General features: G+C 41.7%; 1 protein-coding gene and 1 pseudogene across 1 annotated transcript in view; both read left to right on the top strand.

Annotated features, from left to right (window-relative positions):
- Positions 1 to 25,800, top strand: part of LOC136882144 (uncharacterized) — a 504,614-nt gene that overhangs the window by 87,949 nt on the left and 390,865 nt on the right. The window lies entirely within an intron of this gene.
- Positions 6,386 to 6,502, top strand: LOC136882484 (5S ribosomal RNA; annotated as a pseudogene).

Here is a 25,800-nt window from a genome sequence, read left to right as displayed (position 1 = left end):
ATTCATGCATGTTTACCTAGTATTTCGTCTGACATTAACCTACCAACACACACAAGTTGAGTCCGCCAAACACTAGCGTCTGTGATGTATCGTTCAGTAATCATGTCGACGTTTGTGCCTGATAAAGAACATTTGCGGCACGCATCGCCTTTCTTATTTAATCAAAATGAGCAGGCTGTGGAAATTCATCGTTTGCTGGTAGAAACATATGGTGAACACGCTCTATCGATTAGAACATGCGAGACACGGTTTAAACGTGGTGATTTTAATGTGAAAGACAGTGCACGCTCCGGTAGACTACAAAAGTGTGAAGACTCTTGAAGCCCGGCGAAACCGTTAATGCACAACACTATCGCCAACAAATGATTAATTTAAATCATGCGTTGGTCGAAAGACGACCGGAATTGGTCAGACGACGTGGCAAAGTGATTTTGTTGCACGACAATGCACCGTCTTACACAGCAAAACCAGTGAAAGACACCTTGAAATCACTTGGATGGGATATCCATCCGCATCCGCCATACTGCCCCGACCTGGCACCATCTGACCATCACCTCTTCGCATCAATGGGGCTCGCACTCGCAAAGCAGCATTTCAGTAATTTCGAGGAAGTTGGAAAATGGCTCAACGAATGGTTTGCCACAAAAGACAAGCAGATTTTCTGGCATGGTATTCATAACTTACCTGAAAGATGGGCGAAGTGTGTAGACGCCGATGGCGAATATTTTGAATAAACAAAAAAATGCATTTCACTTGAAAATTACGTGTTTTCTTTACCACAAAAACCGGTAAAAACTTATGCATACTCCTGGTGCATACTATTAACGAAATATTCTTGAAATAAACGTGGCTTACAGTTGGGGATTATCCGAAAATGTATGTAATGAAATGTGTGACGTGATGTCACCTAGCAACATTACTTTGAGAGCTGCACAAGCCGTGGATCTTTATGTCATGGCCATCCATCCATACTTCACATCACATCCTCCACGCTTGCTAGGTAACATCGCGTCGCACATTTTAATCCATTCCAGTCTGGGCCTTAATATCCCTAACAAACGTTCTGGATTGGGCATTTTTAAGGATCTTTAAAATATTATATCTCTGTACTTGTAGGAGATATTGACATGATTCTTTTTTCTTTGTGCTTGTTTGAGCATTTAATTTTCAAAAGCGCTCTTTGTATTATGTCAACTATCACTTGAGATTTTAAAATTGTTTATATATTATACCATGTTTTGCGAATGGAGGAAAGGTCTGACGGATAACGAAGCAAGTACATTTTTCTGAAATACAGTAATATTTACCCTATTTCACTAATATAAAGTGTGCTTTGCAATTACAAAACAACAACAATAATAAGTACGATATAAAAATAATAATTCTTTAATAATAACTGTAATAATTACAATAATGAAAATGGGTGTTCTTACGAAATTTTATTTTAATTGATAAATTTTGTTAAAAGTTACTCAAATGTAAAATTATTGTTCCATTTACCACAAAAGACTTCTGAGAAAGAGAAAATACAGTTTTCTTTTTTTAAACAGACAACTTTACGAACAATCTTACGTATTCACGCAAATATGAAATACGCGGGAACATGAACTAGGCCGTAAAACGAACTCCAATCATAATGAAATGCAAGAAGTTGTTTCGAATTCGTATGTCAATAATATGTTCATTTGCGCATAAACTTATAATATATCATAAAATATCGAAAATATCACTTTCGTCAAGCACATGTTTGCCGCGAGAAGCCATGTCTTAGAACTCACTGAGTGACAACATCTACTGATGCATGCTGTTCAAATATATCGTAAATTCTCTGACTTACACATATAATACTGCCATCTGTTTAAATACTCTCGTAACTAATACATAAATAAAAACGATGTAACCACCAGAATGAGTGCATAGCTCGTTCTCGGTTTTTAGCGAATTGTCAAACCTTACTACGGGCTATGCCCGCAGCGCGTCCTGAACGTAATTTCGGCCGCTGAGAGCGTTTCTAATATCATAGCTTACTCATTGTAGTTCTTAAGAACATGTCCAGTCCTAATCTACATTTAAAAGTCATTCCTCCTCTTCCTTAAAACAACTATGCATGCTTATCCTGCCCGGTTCCATGGCTAATGGTTAGCGCGCTGGACTTTAGTCACAGAGATCTCGGGTTCGATTCCCAGCAGGATCGGTAATTTTAACCATAATTGGTTAATTCCACTGGCACAGGGGCTGAGTGTACGTGTCGTCTTCATCATCATTTTATCGTCATCAGGACGCGGAGGTCGTTTACGGACGTCAATTAAAAAGGGACCTGCATCTGGCTAGCCGAACTTGTCCTCAGACACTCCCGGCACTAAAAGCCATACGACATTTCCATTTCACTATCCTGTTCAGCTACGACTTGATTCAGTTTATATTAGAAACATCACTGAGTTATTTTGTCACTGGTGGATGTCTGGACATCAGGACGCCTTCGCCCCAGAGCCCTTCATCAGAATATTTAGTATCTATTTCAGTATCTTTTCCACTACCTTATATATATATATGTTAATAGGAATATACATAAGAGAGGAAGGGGATGAGAGTTATTAATTTCATTGAGGTCAAAATGGGGTACAGGATGCAAGTAATTTGAGTAACACTGTTTTAATACGTCCGTGAGAGAGAGAGCTTTTAAAGTGTATGGTATTGTACACTAGACGTTGTCAGCTATTTTACTCGCCGCATTACGTGAATATGATGGGACTTAATTCAATTAGAGGTGAAGTGTTGGAGTACCTGAAAGAGACGAACAAGAAGAAGAAAGAACAATATACCTGGCGCGCATGCTTAAAGAGATAATCCCATAATGACGCACCAAGAGGTAAGGCTGAAGCAAATTACTTAATTTAATAGGATCTCTTTCATAATAACAACCCAGCACTTTATCAACATAGGTGTATAGAGGTGGATATAAAAATGAAAATATATTTGAATTAATGAGGCAATTCCAGGCAAACTAGAACATGGATCATCAGCTCGTTGCTCTAGGGCAGAAATATTCAAACGGTTTGGTTGGCGAACCCCCAAAATCTAGTTGTTTTACCTTCATGCCCTGGAAATTGCGAGTATATTGCGATTATACCAGAAATAACAAACGATTGTTGCTGGATATCACATAATATGAATGGATGAAAACTATAACGGTATAAGTGACATTTAAAAAAATAATCAGTTAAGTGCAGGATATAACTCCGGGAGGATGTATCCTTTCACTAGCAAAGAGATACAAGTGATAGCGGTAATATTCTGCGCTCTAGCGATGGGTGGTATAACTACAAATAGCATGATTTATATGAGTATTTAAATGCCTTTTTCTCTGAATGACCAAAATGCTACTTATACCGTTATGGTTTTCATCCATTCATTATTCATCATTATCATCTTTCGCAGCTTATCCTAACTGCTCAATCTAATAGACCGCATAACGATGATTAAGAGAAAGATTGTAATTTTCAGGAATAAATTCATATTCTCATACTTTATTACATTTACCTAAAATTCGTAGCTTATATCGCTAAGATGTTTTCAACATTGAGTCTCTTGCCTGAAAGGCTAGAACTGTGGATTTTTTATTTAAAAATCACTCTGTAGTATATCTCTGGTTAATGTATTTCCATTCCTTCTAGATCCCTTTGTACCTCTTGAATCCAGCGAAATTTGGCTCGTTTCTTCACAAGAAACTGTATTATTTGCAATGTTAACCTCCCCTGGTCCATTAGTATTATTATTATTAGAGTCCGGACTTTCATGCATTAATAGGTTAGAATGCAAAGTTACTGAAGCGAACAGCAAGTATAGTCTACCTTCACAACGATTATGCTATGGGGATTGCATAGACATTAGGGGTATGGCCCATCAGAACCCCTATAATTTTTGTTACCTTGCTAAATTATGAAAGAGCAGGTAGCTGACACTTTCTACTAACCAATGCAATCTAACCTGTTACTGCATAAAAATCCGGGCTTTAATTATTATATTCGTTTGGAGAAGATCTAGTGGATCGGAACTAGGATATGAGTTTACAATGTATTTTATATCGAGTAGATGTTTGACATTTCTCGTTTGCATGTAAGCCTCCCAGCATTGTGTGTGCTCCTTGTTGCTGAACTACCTCACGTAGCCTTTTATAGGACAAGAGATAACGATCTTCGGCGAGCCGTTTAGCGATACAAATTGCTCGATACATGGAAACCTGTAATCGGCAACAAAAGGAAGCAGAAAACACCTGTATTAGCCTGTGACCAGCTACACGCTCAAAATAGGACTTGCACATTATTTTCTCAGTCATTTCTGCTCTCCGGGGAGGAAAAAATTGCCTTCGCCGAGAAAGACGCTGCGCGGTTTGGATCACGTAGTTATCAGCTTGAATTCGGGAGATAGTGGGTTCTAACCTTACTGCAGGCTTCCTTGAAGATGGTGTTCTGTGCTTTCCCATTTCACATCGGGCAAATGCTGGGGCTGTACCTTAAATAAGGCCACGGCCATCTATACCTTACATCACAGCCTGTATGGTTGCTAGGTAACATTGTCTGGCCATCCATATCTTACATCACAGCCTTTACGGTTGCTAGTAACATTGTCTGGCCATCCACACCCTACATCACAGCCTGTACGGTTGCTAGGTAACATTGTCTGGCTATCCATACCTTACATGACAGCCAGTACGTTTGCTAGGTAACACTGTCTCACCATCTATCCATACCTTACATCACAGTCAGTACTGTTGTTAGGTAACATTGTCTGGCCATCCATACCTTACATCACAGTCAGTGTCCGACTCGTTGTCTGAATGGTCAGCGTACTGGACTTCGGTTCAGAGGGTCCCGGGTTCGATTCCCGGCCGGGTCAGGGATTTTAACCTTCATTGGTTAATTCCAGTGGCCCGGGGGCTGGGTGTTTGTGCTGTCCCCAACATCCCTGCAACTCACACACCACACATAAAACTATCCTCCACCACAATAACACGCAGTTACCTACGTATGGCAGATGCCGCCCACCCTCATCGGAGGGTCTGCCTTACAAGGGCTGCACTCGGATAGAAATAGCCACACGAAATTAAATTATTTATCACAGTCAGTACGGTTGCTAGGTAGCATTGTCTGGCCATCCATACCTTACATCACGGCCTGTACGGTTGCTAGGTAACATTGTCTGGCCATCCATACCTTACATCACAGCCTGTACGGTTGCTAGTAACATTGTCCGGTCATCCATACCTTACATCACAGCCTGTATGGTTGCTAGGTAACATTGTCTGGCCATCCATACCTTACATCACAGCCTGTACGGTTACTAGGTAGCATTGTCTGGCCATCCATACCTTACATCACAGCCTGTACGGTTGCTAGTAACATTGTCCGGTCATCCATACCTTACATCACAGCCTGTATGGTTGCTAGGTAACATTGTCTGGCCATCCATACCTTACATCACAGTCTGTACGGTTACTAGGTAGCATTGTCTGGCCATCCATACCTTACATCACAGTCAGTACGGTTGCTAGGTAACATTGTCTGGCCATCCATACCTTACATCACAGCCTGTACGGTTACTAGGTAACATTGTCTGGCCATCCATACCTTACATCACAGCCTGTACGGTTGCTAGGTAACATTGTCTGGCCATCCATACCTTACATCACAGCCTGTACGGTTGCTAGGGTTACACTTCCATAATGCAAATTTTCAGATGACAGTCAGCTGTAAGATTTATTTATGTCAAAAATTGGCTAGCCTCATTCCTCTGCCCCATCTCAATCATTAGTCAAACAATCACAAGTGATCTGCATCTAGGAATGTCGTCCGGTTTGGTAGTTTTCCTATCAATTGTTTATCTAGTCCTTTCTTAAATGATTTTATAGAAGTCAGAAATTATTCCAATTTCTAAATCCTCTTCTAGAAAAGAATATCTGTCCCGATTTGTTGTGGCGGATCCCATCTTTATCCTGGTATTACCTATTTTGATCTTTTCTTTTTAAATAGTCCATTTAAGCTTGTTCCTCTACTATTTTCATTGTACGCCATCTCTCCACTGACACATCGGTACATACCACTTAGTTGAGCAGCTCGTCTCCCTACTCCAAAGTCTTCCCAAAGTTTAACGCTACTCTTTTGTCGGGAATCATCCGGAACAAATCGCACTGCTTTCCTTTGTATGTTTTCCAGTTCGGAAATCAAGCAATCGTGGTGTGGGTCGAGTACTTTGGAATCAGACTGTAATTGTGGTCTTACCAGTAAATTACCAGCCATGTTTCACTACCTACATTTGCGGTTTCCAGAGACGCCTAAGTGTTAGAATTTCGTCCGTGGGAGTTCCTCTGCATGTCAGTATATTTAGCGACACCAACGACCATGTTGAATACACCGGCTCTCGTCCGATCATCGCAGTTAAGCAACATTGGTCGTGGTCAGCACTTGGATGGGTGACCGCTTGGGAACACCACGTGCTGCTGGCTCAATTCCATTTTAGGGACAAAAGATCCACATGGATCGACGCCCCCAACAAGTAGAATTAAAAATATGAGCGACACGAGGCTGAGGTATTTGAGCATATTCACATACCATTGGACGCAGCCAGGATCGAACCTGCCCACTTGGGTTCAGCTCTTCCGCCTTAGCTACTCAGGCCACCTGAAGAAAAGAGGAAATTCAGGTGACGAAACAGGGAGAAGGATAAAAGGGTAGGATGAATAACTTATGGTAGAAAGGGGAATGTAATGCAGAAGAAATGTATGGTAGACAGAAGAAGACATATGTTTTTACTGTTGAAGGTACTGAAGGCGATGACGGACGAAGGCAGTCCGGCTCGACTCGGGAAAGAAACATTCTTGGCCTCGGCTCGTTTGTCAGTTCATTGCCAACAAGTGGAGGTCTTTGAAATAAGGAAACAAATTATAAAACAACACACATGCATACAGCAATGGTACCCTTCTTCACACAGTCATCGTGACTCACCTGATAAACAACTTTTTAACAATTCTAAGCAAGAAACAAGAAAGGAAAGGCAGCTACTTAAACACACTGGAAAACGCAAAGCAAAGCTCACTGGACACTTATTTAGGCATGCGATAATTTAAACAAATATTTTCGAATCCGTCCGCCTCTGTGGTGTAGTGGTTAGTGTGATTAGCTGCCACCCCCGGAGGCCCGGGTTCGATTCCCGGCTCTGGCACGAAATTTGAAAAGAGGTACGAGGGCTGGAACGGGGTCCACTCAGCCTCGGGAGGTCAACTGAGTAGAGGTGGGTTCGATTCCCACCTCAGCCATCCTGGAAGTGGTTTTCCGTGGTTTCCCACTTCTCCTCCAGGCGAATGCCGGGATGGTACCTAACTTAAAGCCACGGCCGCTTCCTTCCCTCTTCCTTGCCTATCCCTTCAAATCTTCCCATCCCTTCCACAAGGCCCCTGTTCAGCATAGCAGGTGAGGCCGCCTGGGCGAGGTACTGGTCATACTCCCCAGTTGTATCCCCCGACCAAGAGTCTGAAACTCCAGGACACTGCCCTTGAGGCGGTAGAGGTGGGATCCCTCGCTAAGTCCGAGGGAAAAACCGAACCTGTAGGGTAAACAGATGATGATGATGATGATGATGATTTTCGAATCCAAGATCTCGGGGAAGAAAACAGGTGGACGACCATGAACATCTTATCTAAAAAATATGGTCAGTGAGAAGGGGTGTTCTTCCTTCTTGGAGATGGTCTGCTGAAGAAAGGAAAGTACACAAGAACTTCGTTTATCCGGATTAAGTGGAACCAGAACTGATCCTGATCATCGAAAATCCGGATAATCCGGGAAAACTAAAAAAACAAATACAGTTCATTTTATATAATATTTTTTTTGCTAGGGGCTTTACGTCGCACCGACACAGATAGGTCTTATGGCGACGATGGGATAGGAAAGGCCTAGGAGTTGAAAGGAAGCGGCCGTGGCCTTAATTAAGGTACAGCCCCAGCATTTGCCTGGTGTGAAAATGCGAAACCACGGAAAACCATCTTCAGGGCTGCCGATAGTGGGATTCGAACCTACAATCTCCCGGTTGCAAGCTCACAGCCGCGCGCCTCTACGCGCACGGCCAACTCGCCCGGTATATATATAATATATTAACATACGATGTACAGTAATACATTTTTTCAATTGTACAAAAATAAATATAAGAACACTTTTTTTACATTTACGACTCTGTTTTATGCACTAAAATAATGTGTGAGCTTTTTCTGTTTTCGCGCAGCACGATCACGAAGACGTTTTACCAACATCGGTTCTGCCGGTGTGGTTTCAGTCTGGGATTCTAAATAGGCCATCAGTTTGTCCAGCTGCACTGTTGCCTCTCCATGAGTCATAGTTTCTTCTGATGGGACGCCTGTTTCATTTTCGAATAATTCGGCATCACTCTCTTCAATACCTGCCGAGGAACAAGAGGCAATAATTGATTCCTCCGTCATTAAGCCGTAGCCTAAATTACGGTAATTTTTCAACCAAACATTTACGTCGTTCACATCTACTTCCGAGCATCCGGGGATGTGTGCACATGTGTCAAGGAACTCAGAAGAGCCCACGGTTTCCCATTCTCAATTCCAGGCGAATGTCAGGACGGTACCTTTGATAGACCTCGGCCGACTTACTTCCAATTCTTGCCCATAACTATCCTTGGCGGAAAAAAACATTCAAGAAGAATCGACCCCGTAAATACTGTACAAGTAAAAATATTGTTTTTATTATTTTCGATCCGGGTAAACCGGAGATCCGGATTAATGAGGGCCGGATAAACGGGGTTCTTGTGTATGGCTGCAAAGATGAGGCTTAAGCTTTTGAAAGAAGAAAAGTTCCATAGCAATTATTCTTCTCAAGGTGAGAATAATCCTATTTTTCGACTGGTTTTTCACACTTCCTACAAGCGTCGTACTTGTGATTTGTGACGCTTGTATGGAATATTTATTTAGTTTTAAGGCCCTCCCATGGAAACCCCACGTAGAGTGATGTATCCAACCACCAACCTTCATGTTTCCTTGAAGTGTTTAATGTAAATGAAGGGATATGTATTAGCACAAAAAAACCAGTCTCTGAGCTGAAGTAATGAAGGAAAGATAGAGACCAAAGAACAAAGGAAAGACTGGAAGAATGGAGGAAGAAAAATAAAAATAAAGAAAGTAAGGACAGGGAGAGACAAAGAAAGAAGGGAGAAGGTGACAAAAAAAGGGAAGGCAGAAAATGAAGAGGCAAGTAAGGGGCAAAAAAGCAGGAACGAACTAGTGTAAAAATTGAGAAAGTGACGCTGTAGTAAGGTAGGACTGCTACACAGTGTTTCACAACAGGTGTCAGAGGTCGAACGCATCCTATAGCAAGCAGCTCACCGTGACCTCTACGTCCTGTTTGAGATCACGACTACGAGACCACTCAGTCTGAACATCCCACGACCACGCACAACACTGAATGAAAACAAGTCATTGGACGATACGAATTCAACCGGATTTAAGAACGAACAGTTTCCCATCATTTCAAACTTAACCTCCTGCCGAATACATAAACGGTTCTTAACATGCAGTACAGGCTTTGATATTTCCAGTCCAGTTCTTCTTCAATCAATCAACAATTCAACCATCATTGAGCTATCTCTCAGGAGGCAGATTCCTTGGATTGTGATTCCCTTTCCAAATTCTTTGATTTTCTTTACCGCCTGTTGAAAAGCAGAGGGCAAAACTAAGGCCTTGCCTCACTCCCTTCTAGATGACAATAATAATAATGATGATAATAATAATAATAATAATAATAATAATAATAATAATAATAATAATAATAATAATCCAGGGTTGGTTTTTCCCTCGGACTGAGCGAGGGATCCCACCTCTACCGCCTCAAGGGCAGTGTTCTCGAGAGTGAGACTTTGGGTCGGGGATACAACTGAGGAGAACGATCAGTACCTGGCCCAGACGGCCTCACCTGCTATGCTGAACAAGGGCCTTGTTGGGGATGGGAAGATTGGAAGGGATAGACAAGAAAGAGGGAAGGAAGCGACCGTGGCCTTAAGTTAGGTACTATCCCGGCATTCGCCTGGAGGAGAAGTGGAAACAACGGAAAACACCTCGAGGGTGGCTGAGGTGGGAATCGAACCCCCTCTACTCAGTTGACCTTGCGAGGCTGAGTGGACCCCGTTCCAGCCCTAGTACCACTTTTCAAATTTCGTGGCAGAGCCGAGAATCGAACCCGGGCCTCCGTGGGTGGCAGCTAATCACACTAACCTGTTCACCACAGAGGCGGAAATAATAATAATAATAATAATAATAATAATAATAATAATAATAATAATAATAATAATAATACACCGGGCGAATTGGCCGTGCGGTTAGAGGCACGCGGCTGTGAGCTTGCATCCGGGAGATAGTGGGTTCGAATCCCATTGTCGGTAGCCCTGAAGATGGTTTTCCGTGGTTTCCCATTTTCACACCAGGCAAATGCTGGGGCTGTACCTTAATTAAGGCCACGGCTGCTTCCTTCCAACTCCTAGGCCTGCCCTATCCCATCGTCGCCATAAGACCTATGTGTGTCGGTGCGACGTAAAGCCCCTAGCAAAGAAAACACAAAATACAGTAATACAACACGCAAACTACGCAACACCGAACAACCACAAAAATAGATTTGAAGAAAATACGCGTGCGTGTGTCACGACCACTAAGTGGTTTCGCTAATGATCACATTGGATATATTAAGAAATGGCAATGTGTATTTGTAAATGCATTAATTGACAGCGATGAAAATCGTAAAGGACAAATAAATATTTCGTAATGAAATAAAATTTACATCGAAACAGCACCCAGATGATTGTCGGGCAGAGAAAAAGGATTCAGAAAGTAGAGGAATTCAAATATCTGGGAAAGTGGATAGCTGTAAGAATAAGAGGCACCTATCGAGAATCAAGAAGATCAACTTGGCATATAAACTACCTATGAATACTTACAAGAAGATGATCTCGATCAACGCAAAACTCTGGTACTACGAGACAGTGATCCGCTCGAAGACTTAAATGCAGCTGAATGTTTGAACCTGATAAAATCAGGATTGGTCAAGAAGTTTGAATTGGTGGGGAGGAAGATTCTGAGGAAGATACTGGGACCCCAATGAACTAAGGGTGAATCATACAGAAAGATGGAAAGATGGATCTTCGGACAGATCTACGGAATGAATCCGGGAAGACTGACCAAATCAGATAATAACGCTTTATGAGATCAGAATGCACTGGCATCAGGAGTTGAAGAAGTGCTTGGAACAAATGGAAATACAAGGAACGGAAATCAGCAACAGAGATGAAGAAGGACTTGGAAGGAATGGGAATACAAGGAACGGAAATCAGTAACAGAGATGAAGAAGGACTTGGAAGGAATGGGAATACAAGGAACAGAAATCAGCAACAGAGATGAAGAAGGACGTGGAAAAAATGGGAATACAAGGAACGTTAATCAGTAACAGAGATGAAGAAGGTCTTGGAATAAATGCGAATTTAGGGAACGGAAATCAGCAACAGAGACGAAGAAGGACTTGGAGGAAATGGGAATACAAGGAACGTTAATCAGTAACAGAGATGAAGAAGGGCTTGGAAAAAATGGGAATACAAGGAACGTTAATCAGTAACAGAGATGAAGAAGGTCTTGGAATAAATGCGAATTTAGGGAACGGAAATCAGCAACAGAGATGAAGAAGGGCTTGGAAAAATGGGAATACAAGGAACGTTAATCAGTAACAGAGATGAAGAAGGTCTTGGAATAAATGCGAATTTAGGGAACGGAAATCAGCAACAGAGACGAAGAAGGACTTGGAGGAAATGGGAATACAAGGAACGTTAATCAGTAACAGAGATGAAGAAGGACTTGGAAGAAATGGGAATACAAGGAACGGAAATCAGAAACAGAGATGAAGAAGGACTTGGAAGGAATGGGAATACAAGGAACGTTAATCAGTAACAGAGATGAAGAAGGACTTGGAGGAAATGGGAATACAAGGAACGGAAATCAGCAACAGAGATGAAGAAGGACTTGGAAGGAATGGGAATACAAGGAACGTTAATCAGTAACAGAGATGAAGAAGGACTTGGAAGAAATGGGAATACAAGGAACGGAAATCAGCAACAGAGATGAAGAAGGACTTGGAAGAAATGGGAATACAAGGAACGGAAATCAGAAACAGAGATGAAGAAGGACTTGGAAGGAATGGGAATACAAGGAACGGAAATCAGCAACAGAGATGAAGAAGGACTTGGAGGAAATGGGAATACAAGGAACGGAAATCAGCAACAGAGATGAAGAAGGACTTGGAAGGAATGGGAATACAAGGAACGTTAATCAGTAACAGAGATGAAGAAGGACTTGGAAGAAATGGGAATGCAAATCAGCAACAGAGATGAAGAAGGACTTGGAGGAAATGGGAATACAAGGAACGGAAATCAGCAACAGAGATGAAGAAGGTCTTGGAAAAAATGGGAATACAAGGAACGTTAATCAGTAACAGAGATGAAGAAGGACTTGGAAGAAATGGGAATACAAGGAACGGAAATCAGAAACAGAGATGAAGAAGGACTTGGAAGGAATGGGAATACAAGGAACGGAAGTCAGCAACAGAGATGAAGAAGGACTTGGAAGAAATGGGAATGCAAATCAGCAACAGGGATGAAGAAGGTCTTGGAATAAATGCGAATTTAGGGAACGGAAATCAGCAACAGAGACGAAGAAGGACTTGGAGGAAATGGGAATACAAGGAACGGAAATCAGCAACAGAGATGAAGAAGGACTTGGAAGGAATGGGAATACAAGGAACGGAAATCAGCAACAGAGATGAAGAAGGTCTTGGAAAAAATGGGAATACAAGGAACGATAATCAGTAACAGAGATGAAGAAGGACTTGGAAGAAATGGGAATGCAAGGAACGGAAATCAGAAACAGAGATGAAGTAGGACTTGGAAGAAATGGGAATACAAGGAACGGAAATCAGTAACAGAGATGAAGAAGGACTTGGAAGGAATGGGAATACAAGGAACGTTAATCAGTAACAGAGATGAAGAAGTACTTGGAAGAAATGGGAATGCAAATCAGCAACAGGGATGAAGAAGGTCTTGGAATAAATGCTAATTTAGGGAACGGAAATCAGCAACAGAGATGAAGAAGGACTTGGAAAAAATGCGAATTTAGGAAACGGATATCAGCAACAGAGATGAAGAAGGACTTGGAGGAAATGGGAATACAAGGAACAGAAATCAGCAACAGAGATGAAGAAGGTCTTGGAATAAATGGGAATACAAGGAACGGAAATCAGAAACAGAGATGAAGAAGGACCTGGAAGAAATGGGAATACAAGGAACGGAAATCAGTAACAGAGATGAAGAAGGACTTGGAATAAATGCGAATTTAAGAAACGGATATCAGCAACAGAGATGAAGAAGGACTTGGAGGAAATGGGAATACAAGGAACGGAAATCAGCAACAGAGATGAAGAAGGACTTGGAAAAAATGGGAATACAAGGAACGTTAATCAGCAACAGAGATGAAGAAGGACTTGGAAGGAATGGGAATACAAGGAACAGAAATCAGCAACAGAGATGAAGAAGGTCTTGGAATAAATGGGAATACAAGGAACGGAAATCAGAAACAGAGATGAAGAAGGACTTGGAAGAAATGGGAATACAAGGAACGGAAATCAGAAACAGAGATGAAGAAGGACTTGGAAGAAATGGGAATACAAGGAACGGAAATCAGTAACAGATATGCTTATAAGGCGAAGACCACCAAGAGTTGGATATCGTACCCAAGCGCCATGTATAGAAGAAAGGAGGAGATTGCAGAATGAAAGAATGAAGAAGAAACAAAGAAAATGGTCCATACTAGACCAAAACGAAAAAGGAAATAACGTTTAGGAAATAATATTTTATTTGCCAAATACATCACTTTGCTACAATTAGGATGCTGTTTAGTGAGCGCAGAAGGGAAAAGTCTATCGGATGTTCGTTGTACGCAGGGAAGGGAAATGGGTCAGCGGCACGTGCGCATTTCTTTTTTCGACAGTTTTCCGTGCTTAGCACGGCTCTATTGCTAATTGATTAGCGTGCCGGCCTTTGATCGCCGGGGTCCCGGGTTTGATTCCCGGCAGATGTGGGGAATATTAACTATCATTGGTTAATTTCGCTGGCATCGGGGCTGGATTTATGTGCCGTCATCATCATCATTTCATCCTCATTATGACGCGCGGGTCGCGTACGGGTATCAAATCAAAATACCTGCATCTGACGAGCCAAACTTGTTCTCGGACACTCTCGACACTAATAGCCATACGCCATTTCAGCACATATCACAATGCAATGGAAGGTGGAAGATGACACGCAATAAGGCGGAAAACTGGAATACTCTAACAATGTAGAACGAATGCAAAACATATCTATTTAAATGAAAATACAGTAAATAATTTTTGCCGGGCTGAGTAGCTCGGACAGTTCAGGAACTGGCCTTCTGATCCTAATTTGGCAGGTTCGATCCAGTCCACTGGTATTTAAAGGTGCTCAAATACGTCAGCCTCGTGTCGTTAGATTTGCGGGCTCGTAAAAGAACTCGTGCGGGACAAAATTCCGGCAACTCGGCGTCTCCGAAAGTCGTCAACATTAGTTGGTGAGACGCAAAAGCTATGTGTATGTTGGGTATTCAGCCCGAAGGCTGGTTTGATCGTCCACAACTCCACCAACAGCTGTCATAAATAGCCTTGGCGTCATTGAAGAGGCATACTAGGGAAATGAGGAGTGAGGTAGTTTCCCGTTGCTTTTCTCACCGAGCCACTATTACACATCAGTCTGCCAAGCCCACTGAAATGCATGCACCAACAGACACTATGAGCAATATTTTCACACCATTCATAACAGGGACTGGCTGCATAAGGAATGGTAATACTAGCATCGCTCATACCTCGGTCACTTTCATATTATCAAAGCCAAGGATGAGACTGAGACAGATCAGTGAAAGTAATAAATTTATTCTAGCCCATACCAGAAGACATAGTGCACTGTAGACACTACATCTCGCTAGCAAAGGAATATAAAAAATTAAAAATATTATAAATATTTTTGTGGTTTTATAACCGAACGTTATTTTCCTCTCAATTTTGTTATGTGTTGTAGCCCTTGAGCACAATACGATGGCCACCCCTGGACAGATAAGGCTGTCATAGGACTAAAGGATGAAATACTCTTGCTTGAAAAAAGGAAACAGATTCCACTACTTCTATATAAGAATGGGGTAGCCTTTTATTTCGTCCATCAAGCGCAAGTCAGGCCTCATATATTGACGCTGCCAATCTTGGTCACTCATTACGGCGAAAGACTTGGACCCCCCTCTTAAGTAAAATCCGCTACGGCTGTCTGCCTCCGAGGAGTAATTCAGTCTGTCAATACCAGAGCGTCACTTCCAGAAGACCATTCCCTGAAGCATCCAGCCAATATTGTGTCCTGTGACTATAGCTGCTAGATAGAAGTCGGAGCAAGCCTCAGCTGTAGGTAGCATCACAGGCTTTGTTAAAATATCGGTATATTGAAAATAAATGCATAGTCTACGTTTCCGAAGATTTGTGGCATTGGTTCTTATTTAACAAGGAAATGGTCCTTACAAGGATTAGACAAGGCTGTAATCTTTCACCTTTATTGTTCGTAGTTTTTATGGATCATCTATTCAAAGGTATAAATTGGCAGGGAGGGATTCAGTTAAGTGGAAATGTAGTAATCAGTCTGGCCTATGCTGACGACTAGTTCTTAATGGCAGATTGTGCCAAAAGCCTGAAGTCTAATATTATGGCACTTGAAAAAAAGGCGCAATGAGTATGGTATGAAAATCAGCCTTTCCAAGAATAAATTGATGTTAGTAGGTAAGAAATCTAAGAGAACTGAATGTCAGATTGGTGATACAAAGCTGGAACAGATAGATAATTTAAAGTATTCAGGATGTGTGTTCGTCCAGGATGGTAGTATAGTAAGTGAGATTGAATCAAGGGGCAGTAAAGCTAATGCAGCTACGATCATAGTCCAGTCAAGTTAAACTTGAAAAGGGGGTCGTGCTTGTAAAAGGTCCGGTCGTTTTGAATTTTGTATATGTTGTCAGGACACAAGCCAATATTAAAAAACCAGATTTGCAATTTCCAAAGTGCTGTGCGAGTGGCGGTGTACCCAAAAAACAATGACATTTTCGGACTTTTTTCAGGTTTTGCTGAATGTCTCAGTGAAGGAAGGGTCTGACCGGTATAGTCACTCTACATAATTTTGAAGTATGTATGTTGGGTATTCAGCCCGAAGGCTGGTTTGATCCTCTGCAGCTCCGCCAACAGTTGTCATAAATAGCTTAGGCGTCACTGAAGAGGCGTACTAGGGAAATGAGGAGTGAGGTAGTTTCCCGTTGCTTTCCTCACCGAGCCAGCCGTTGCTATTACATATCAGTCTGCCAAGCCCACTGAAATGCATGCACCAACCGACCCTATGAGTGATATTTTCACACCATTCATAACAGGGACTGGCTGCATAAGCAATGGTATTACTAAAATAACTCATACCGCAGTCACTTTCATATTGTCAAAACCAAGGATGAGACTGAAATAGGTCAATGAAGGTAACAAATTTGATATAGCCCATACCAGAAGACATAGTGAACTGTAAACAATTTTGAAGTAGACTAAATAAATTTTCTACAATTTGATACCAGGGCGAGAGCTGTACAGTTCTTCGAAAGTAGGCAATTTTTTTCCAAAAAGTATTTTTTTTCGAAATGGTCACTTATTTTGTGAAATATCTTCTAAAATACGTATCCCACGTTCAACTATTAAATGAAATGAAGTTTTAGTAAATTTAATTAGCTTTCATTTGAGACCAGACTGGTACTTGTGGGCCCAGCGGTTCTCTCAAAAACGGCAGATAACCAAAAACAGTCATAAGTGGGTTTTGGGAGGAAATTCAAATAAACCGCTCTCACGTCTTCTCCGCTTATCTGTTTGTCCATTATTAGCTTATTATTATTAGCTACAGTTGTAAAATTATTACAGTAATCGTGTACTTGATATTATATAATGAATTTAAAATTCTTAAGGGCCGGGCTGGGTGGCTCAGACTGTTAAGGCGCTGGCTTTCTGAACCCAGCTTGGCAGGTTTGATCTTGGTTCAGTCTGGTGGCATTTGAAGGTGCTCAAATACGCTTGCCTCGAGTCGGTAGATTTACTGGCACGTAAAATAACTCGTGCGGGACTAAACTCCGGTACATCGCCGTCTCCGAAAACTGTAAAAGTAGTTAAAAGGACATAAAGCAAATACCAACTATTATTATTATTATTATTATTATTATTATTATTATTATTATTATTATTATTATTATCTAGGTGTTCTGCCTTATGGCAGGTCTTGACATGGGATGAACCTCTTCCACTGTTGCCTGTCCTGCGCCAAGTTTTTCATGTCCGAATATTTATTTCCTTGGATATTGTCCAACATTTGATATTTTTTCCTTCCTCTTACTCGTTTGCCTTTCACCATTCCTTCTTTCAGTAAACAGTCCCTCCTCAAACAATGTCCGATCCAGTTCATTTTTCTCCTTCTAATGGTTTGTAACATACTTCGTTCTTCTCCAACTCTTCGTAATACCTCCTCATTCCTTACACGGTCTTCCCATTTCACTCGTTCTATTCTCCTCCATACCCACATCTCTAGTGCCTCCAATCTTCTCTCATCTTTCTTTCTCAATGTGCAAGTCTCTGCGCCATACAGCGCTATGCTCCAAATGTAACACTTAGCAAGTCTTTTCCTCAAATCTTTGTTTAGTGGTCCACAAAGTAATTTTGATTTTTTCTTAAAGCCTTCTTTTGCTATGGCAATTCTTCTTTTCTTAATTTCTGTTGTGCAATACATATCATCTCTAATCATATTTCCCAAATACTTGAAGTTACTGACTTGCTCTATTTCTTCTCCTCCTATACTAATATGACAACTTCTACCTTTTCCTCCAATTATCATACTTTTGGTCTTCTTCTTATTAATTCTCATTCCATATTATTCTAGTTTCATGTTGAGTTTATCTAACATTTGTATCATTATTGTATTATTGTATTATTATTATATTCTTAGGGACCGCAAATATTTGAGGAAATATTTAATATGTAGCATTGTTATTGTAATTAGTGTTTACGGGTACTGTATTTACTAATTTCGATGTTTTACACATTAAAGCATTACTCAACCCTAATAATGAAATGCATTTTACAGTAAACACCTTGGAAGATGTCTGTATGTAATAGAATTGGCCTAGCTCTAATATGGGGAAGGATGGAATTCTTTCTGATCTGTCGCCAGTAAAGTTTTAAAACTCGCTTGCAGGGGGCAATGTGTAGCGAACTGATGAAAACGTTTGCTGCCATTGAGAGGGCCTTGCTTGCTAAGCACGTTAACCTCGGTTGCCATGGTTACCAAGTCCTGTGGGAATCCTTCCTACTTCAAATGTCTTGTCTGACCGTTCGGCCGCGTCGTTTCATCGCAGTGTTACGTTCTGACCTTGTCCGGCTTTCGCTTGTGGATGTCTCTGTCTGTCTAGCGCAGGATTGTCCAAGGCAAAACATTGTGCAGTCACTAGAGAAAAAAAATTAATAATAATATATGGGAGTTTCATGCTAAGTAATATCATTGCATGCAGCCATGTTTGATTACTACCTGTCAAGCCAGAGAGTATACACTTCTACTGATCACGGAAGAATAATATTCTCTGCTAGATACTCTCTTAATTCTCTAAACTTTTCCAGCTTTCAGATATATTCAACAGATTGCAGAACGTTCCTAATAACTTACATACTGCTAAGAGAAAAAAGTCTACGTACAAACAGATCCTACCATGATATACAAGCACTCAGCCAGAAGATGAAAGCTTTCTGGGCAAAGAAAAAACAGAATTTCCATACAAGGAGTCGAAACGAGCCCCGTGGTCCTCAGTAGGCCCAAACGACAAGAAGAAGAAGAATAAGAAGAAGAATACCAACTAGAGGACCGGTGCAACTCCGCAGCATTCGTTATAAATAGGTCAGATAACTCTTGATATACCTGTTTTAGTCATATTGTTTTGCCTGCCTTTTTAAATAGGTTTTTGAACATTTAATAACAAGGGAGTTGTGATAACCGCAGTTCATAGTAGGAATACATTCATTCTGACACCATCATGCCGTCTGTTTTGTAAAAATCTATCCATATGTCCGCTTTTTAAGCTGTGACTGTCGCACAGTCACAGGAGTACCCTCAACTTCAAACAGCCACACCGTGTTCTGGCATTTCGTTGGGACATCGTAATAATAAAGTCAAGTTTCCTCACCTGTAACGATGTTATTGACGTTACGCAAGTCCTATTTTCAAACTGTTTTAGAATTTTTCGGCACCATTTCACTCGATGTGCTCTTTGTTCCTCTGAAAGTGAATGGGGCACCCAGAGGGAACAAACCTTTCTAACATGGGGATGGTCGTGTAGAATTGAATGAATAGCTGGTGCAAGGATGTGGAGGGTCTCCTCTACTTGCCGGTATGTTAACCGCCTCTCTTGTTGCAACATTTTCCTCACAGCTTCATTGTTTTCCTCAGTCACTGATTCAGACGGTCGCCCAGAACGAGGATCGTCTTCAATCCCAAAATTTCCCCTCTGGAACTCTTTGTACCATCGGAAAATCGTTATCCGATGTGTGACAGTCATTCTCCAGCACGGGAGTCATTTCCTCCAGGCGCTGGTTAACACTTAATCCACGAGCAAAATTGTAGCGGATAATTGCGCGATATTCACCTTAAGACCACACTGACATCTTAATGTGCTTTCAATCCCACTGCTTGGTATCAACTGGTGTGCAGGTCCCGCCTTGCTGTCTTCTAGACCGGTTTTCACCCCTCTTTTCATCCTCACCATAACAGGGGTGCCCAGCCCTTTTCTAGTGCCCTTTGTATTGTAAATATACTTGCACGACCGTAGGTCGGTAATGTCTTTAAGGTTGAGCCAGAGGTACTCCTGAATCCTGTATCTATGTGATGGAGAGGACACACTGGAATAAACGGTGGTTGGTAGGCGTGAATGTTGACAGGGTGGAAGGAGAACCTTTGGTTGTAGAGCTGTTTGGCAGCCTTTGTTTGAACGAAGCAGAAAATAAAAATATTTTCAAAATTACATTGTTGTTGTTGTTGTTTGAGTCATCAGTCCATAGACTGGTTTGATGCAGCCCTCCGTGCCACCCTATCCTGTGCTAACCTTTTCATTTCTACGTAACTATTGCATCCTACATCTGCTCTAATCTGCTTGTCATATTCATACCTTGGTCTACCCCTACCGTTCTTACCACCTACACTTGCTTAAAAAACCAAGTGAACAAGTCCTGGGTGTCTTAAGATGTGTCCTATCATCTATCTCTTCTTCTCGTCAAATTTAGTCAAATCGATCTCCTCTCACCAATTCGATTCAGTATCTCTTCATTCGTGATTCGATCTATCCATCTCACCTTCAGCATTCTTCTGTAACAGCACATTTCAAAAGCTTCTATTCTCTTTCTTTCTCGGGTAGTTATCGTCCATGTTTCACTTCCATACAATGCCATGCTCCACTCAAAAGTCTTCAAAAACATCTTTCTAATTCCGATATCAATGTTTGAAGTGAGCAATTTTCTTTTCTTAAGAAAGCTCTTCCTTGCTTGTGCTAGTCTGCATTTTATGTCCTCCTTACTTCTGCCATCGTTAGTTATTTTACTACCCAAGTAACAATATTCAACTACTTCCTTTAAGACTCCATTTCCTAATCTAATATTTCCTACATCACCTGCCTTCGTTCGACTGCACTCCATTACTTTTGTTTTGGACTTTTTATTTACATCTTGTACTCCTTACCCAAGACTTCATCCATACCATTCGGCAACTTTTCGAGATCTTCTGCAGTCTCAGATAAAATAACAATATCATCGGCAAATCTCAAGGTTTTAATTTCCTCTCCTTGGACTATGATTCAATTTCCAAATTTCTCTTTGATTTCCTTCAATATATCGTTTTGAGGTCGTGTAATACTTATTATAAGCTGGTGCTTTTCGAACCTGCAACTAGGATCGTCTTCAGAGCAGTAACAAAGATTTTAGTTTCAACTGTCCCTCCATGGTAACTAGACTCAAGATAGAGACCCTGTTAGAAATATAGTTAATTTTCAGAGCCTCCAGAATCTGTCTTGTCATCTATTATGTAAGGCATCATTGGCATATGTGTTTGATTGACTGTAGAGTAGAAAATGTGTTGCCTCATGGCAATAAAGGTTTATATTTCAGTGCATGCTAAAAAAAAGTATTAAAATTATAAGCTTCTTGTATATTATTCTCCGTATTCACATTTCCATATTTGCACAGCTGTAGAAGTAGGCATCAGAACAGAATTGTCGATCAGAGCTGTGCGGATGGAAAATAAACATCCTTTCGTGCTGCGGTTGGAAGATAATAAAATCATAAACTCGCCCGATCGATTACCACTCAAACTGGAATAGGATTATCTTTGGAAACACAAAATTCATTCAAATTACGCAAAATTAATAAAATATGACAAGGCAAACCAGAATTTTAAATTGAAACCTGTACAGTAATAGAATTTTCTTCCTACTTAATCAACCTGGGAAAAAAGGAGCGGTTGATGAATCAAGGTGTTTTGATTAACTATATGAATATAAATCAAATCGCAATGCATCGCAAAATGGAGTACCAAATACGAAATATGAAGACGATCACAAATGACCATTATCTTGTCGTTTTATAGCAAATTTCACGTTGATATTAAAATTGTCTGCGCTGAATTGATGATGCAGATAGACCCCCAGTCCCAAAACATAACCGTGTTAAAATGGGGTATACTCTGTCGTATATTTTCATCGGCATGTATGGAATAGATATGGATGTAACGAATGGAAAACTACTGATAGAGATCCATGCTTTCAGAGAACAGATGAGGTGATGCCCTGGGAGGCTACTTCTAGAAATGGAGATTTCAAGCAAGCACAACTAAGACCAAAGTTACTGGTTTCCACCTTAACAATAAAATGGCGGAAAGGAATTTGCATTTTGCTTTGGTAGCACTCTCTTCCACTGCAACAAATATCCCAAATATTTGGGCATAACCCTCGAGAGAACACTGTAATTCAAATAACATTTACGAGTGAATGCTGCCAGAATGAAGACGGGAAGCAAGGTCGGTAGATGCAGAGTGGGTTTCGGGTCATGAGTGGCCACGGCTGGTCCATGGTCCAACAGCTCTGCACTCTGACCGGCGAACCGAGCAGGGAGGGGTGGCCACGGCTCTACCATGGCTCTACGCCTCTGCATTCGGGAGACGGGACAGGGCTGGAGCTCATGGCTGTCCCCAACCTTCGGCTGTCCCGAGAATGGTTTTCCATTCTCCTGCACTAAGGCGAATGCCGGAACAGTTCCTATTATAGACCACGGCCGCCATCCCTCTCACCTTCTCCGAGCATCTCCTTCACCGCAACAAATCTCCCAGACTGAGAGACAGCGTCACCGTTTAAGAGGCCCGCCTCCCCCCTTCAGGGGAGGAATGAAAACGTTTTAGTAGTAGTAGGAAACAACATCGTGCTGAAATTAGGAGGTACCACTTGGAGTGCCAGTGCAACTACTTTCGCTGCTCAGCATTGGACCTAGTTTATTCCGTCGCTGAGTTTGTGAACCGATGTCAATAAATAGTCCTCAAGTAAGATAAACAGACACACAACTGAACAAGACCTTGAGAACGATTACAAAAAAAAATTATATTAACTCTTCCTCTTCATGGGGACGTTAACTATTTACATGTGCACCGATTACGCTCAAGATATCCACCTATTTGTATGGCGGAGATGCATGAAATGACCTTCTCGTTTTCAGATTCAGCATTGACAGTTTGTTAAATTTGCTACTCGATAAAGTTTCTTGTTCAGTTGAATTTGGTAAGTTATAGGCTACAAGGTGCGCACGATGAATGATATTATAAAACATCGAAAACATAAATTACAAACAAAACACCTTTAGTCTCCTTCAAAGTGTTCTCCATTGGCTACAATATAATTCTGAGGACCGTGATCTTCGAGAAGGCTATTGATCAGTTGTCTCCATCTCTTGCGGTCCTGGGCCAGCCGTGCTGCACCAAAGAGGATCATCCCAGTTATACTCTTCATAATGTTCGACCATCGAGTCTGAACTCGTCCATGATCACTCTTTGCCGGGAACATTTTTCCAAGAATGATCAGTTTTTTCTATGCTGTCATTTCCACGTTGCATATTGAGTCCAAAGAATTGTACATATTGGTGATACTCTGATTCTAAAAATGCGTAACATTCTTTGCCAACACCACATTTCAAAAATCCATTTTCTTCAGGTCTGTAGCATGAAGAGTCCACGTTTCGGCTCCATAGAGGGAAAATGCAAATACCAGACTGGATACTACTGTACTCTCATTGTCAGTGTTAACGGCATAGAGCGATCCTTCCATAAATGGGAAACATTCGTCTTTACATTTTTGGCCACAGCTGTTCTTCTGTTCATCTCAGGAGCACAGCTACCTGAACTGAACCAAGGTTTAGAATTTTTGACACGTTGTCCAATTCCTTGAAGATGTCTGTCCTGGCTAATTTCTCTGCTCTATCAACAACCATTATTTTTGTCTTGTTTATCTTAATTTTTAGTCCCAATTGAGCACTGGTATTTTGGACACGAATAATTAGCTCTGTCATTTCCTTCTCACCACTCGCAATGAATGCATTATCGTCTGCGTAACGGAGGTTGGATATTTTTCTCACCATCAACGGGAAATCCGCCATGCCATTTCTCAAGTGCAGCTCTCTTTATGTACTCGCCATAGATATTGAAGACCACGGGTGATAGTATACAGTCCTGCGGTGCACCTTTCTGGATCTCGATTTTGACTGTGAAATCAACGGCATATACACTGGCCCACAAAAAAAAAACCGTTAAGCACCCAGAAGGCGTGATTGAAAAGAAATGAAACTACATAATATACTGAAAGACCACATGCCTTTACTGAACTGATTACAATATGGGATGAAAGAGACAAGGCCGTTGACAGTTACAAGTGGAATGTTGACGCCAGGTCAGTAGGGTGTTGCAACCCCGAAACTCCCCTCCCCCCTCTCTTGGTCACAATGCATGTCTTTATGCGGTTACGGAATGGTGTCAAACAGCCTATGGACTCTCTCTTGAGGCAAGTTCGTCCGCAGTTGTTGCAGTTGTCCCTCCAGATCCCTTAGGTTGATACTAGGACGAAGTCCACTTCCAATGTCATCCCACACGTGTTCCATGATGGAGAGGTCCGGGGATATTTCCGCTTATGGGAGGACCTCAGTATGCTCTGGGCAGTCCACAGACACACGTGCTATAAGTGGACGTGCATTATCTTGTTGGAACACTGTCCCAGGGTCCTGCGCTATAATGGGTAGGACATGCGAACGCAAAATGCCTCCCCACACCATGATGCCGGGGATTACGCCTATGTATCTTTCCACAATCCGCCCTCGATTCTGCAAAACCCGCACACGATGGTCATCGGAGATCTTAGAAGTGAAGCTTCCACGGTGTGAAAAATTATTTAATTTATTTTCCGGGTTGAACCGTGTTGTACTTGTACGCATATTACGTACAGTTTGCCGACGTTTCGAATACATTGCAGTATTCATTGTCAAGGCGACTGAAATACCCCTACTCGATCCGAGGTAATCAGTCTCCCAGGCAGAGTTACACTACTAGAGTGGCCTTGATCTTGGCCTTTTATATCCTAGCCTATCTGGCTGGCGTAAGCCCTGGCTGTCTCGCGAGGCTTCTGGAAAGTTTATGTCACAGCCAGGTAGTGGGGGCTTGCCCGCGCTGTTATGTAATGGGGTTGCGGCCCGTGTGTTTATGTTGTGGTCTGTATGTCTTAAACTATGAATGATGGGCATCCAAGAATTACTGATTTTGTATCCTTCTTCTAAATTTATGTTATTCGGATGTTTCTTGATTTCGATAGCCTCGTGGATTTTTCTTTCCAGATTCCAAGGGATAGCTGCTAGGATCTTGGTCTTGTCAAATGATATTCCGTGCCTAGTTTCGTAGGAATGCTTGGCTACTGCTGAAATATCTGTGTTTTGGTTCTTGGTGTGACGGATATGTTCTTTTAGGCGGGTGGAGATCAGACGTTTTGTCTCACCTACATAACAAGCTCCGCAGCTACATTCAATGTGATACACTCCAGGGGCCTGTAATTCTATTGTGTCTTTTACTGGTGGTAGATAACGGGCTAGCTTACGGTGAGGTTTATAGATAGTTTTTATGTTGTATTTGTCCAGTATCTTGCCGATCCTGTCTGTAGTGTTTTTAATGTATGGCAGTATCGCTGTTGTCTGGCGGGTCAGTTCTTCTTTCCCGTTGTTTTCTCCTGCGGCGGTCTTTTCTTTCTTCTCTTCTGATTTTTTAAGGACTCGTAGGATGTTATTGAGCGAGTAGCCATTTTTCCTAAGGGTTTCCGTGAGGTGTTCTTTTTCTTCTTCGAGGTGCTCTGCGTCAGATATCGCTATGGCCCTGTTTACTAGTGATGTTAGGACAGCCTGCTTTTGTGATGGGTGATGATGAGACGAGGCGTGTAGGTACCTGTCTGTGTGAGTGGGTTTCCTGTATACTGCGCGACTCAGCGTCCCATTGGGGTTACGTATTACTAGCACATCCAGGAACGGTAGTTTT

Source organism: Anabrus simplex, chromosome 10, assembly GCF_040414725.1.
Source record: "Anabrus simplex isolate iqAnaSimp1 chromosome 10, ASM4041472v1, whole genome shotgun sequence".
Lineage (NCBI taxonomy): Eukaryota > Metazoa > Arthropoda > Insecta > Orthoptera > Tettigoniidae > Anabrus > Anabrus simplex.
This window is presented reverse-complemented; position numbering and strand designations above follow the sequence as displayed.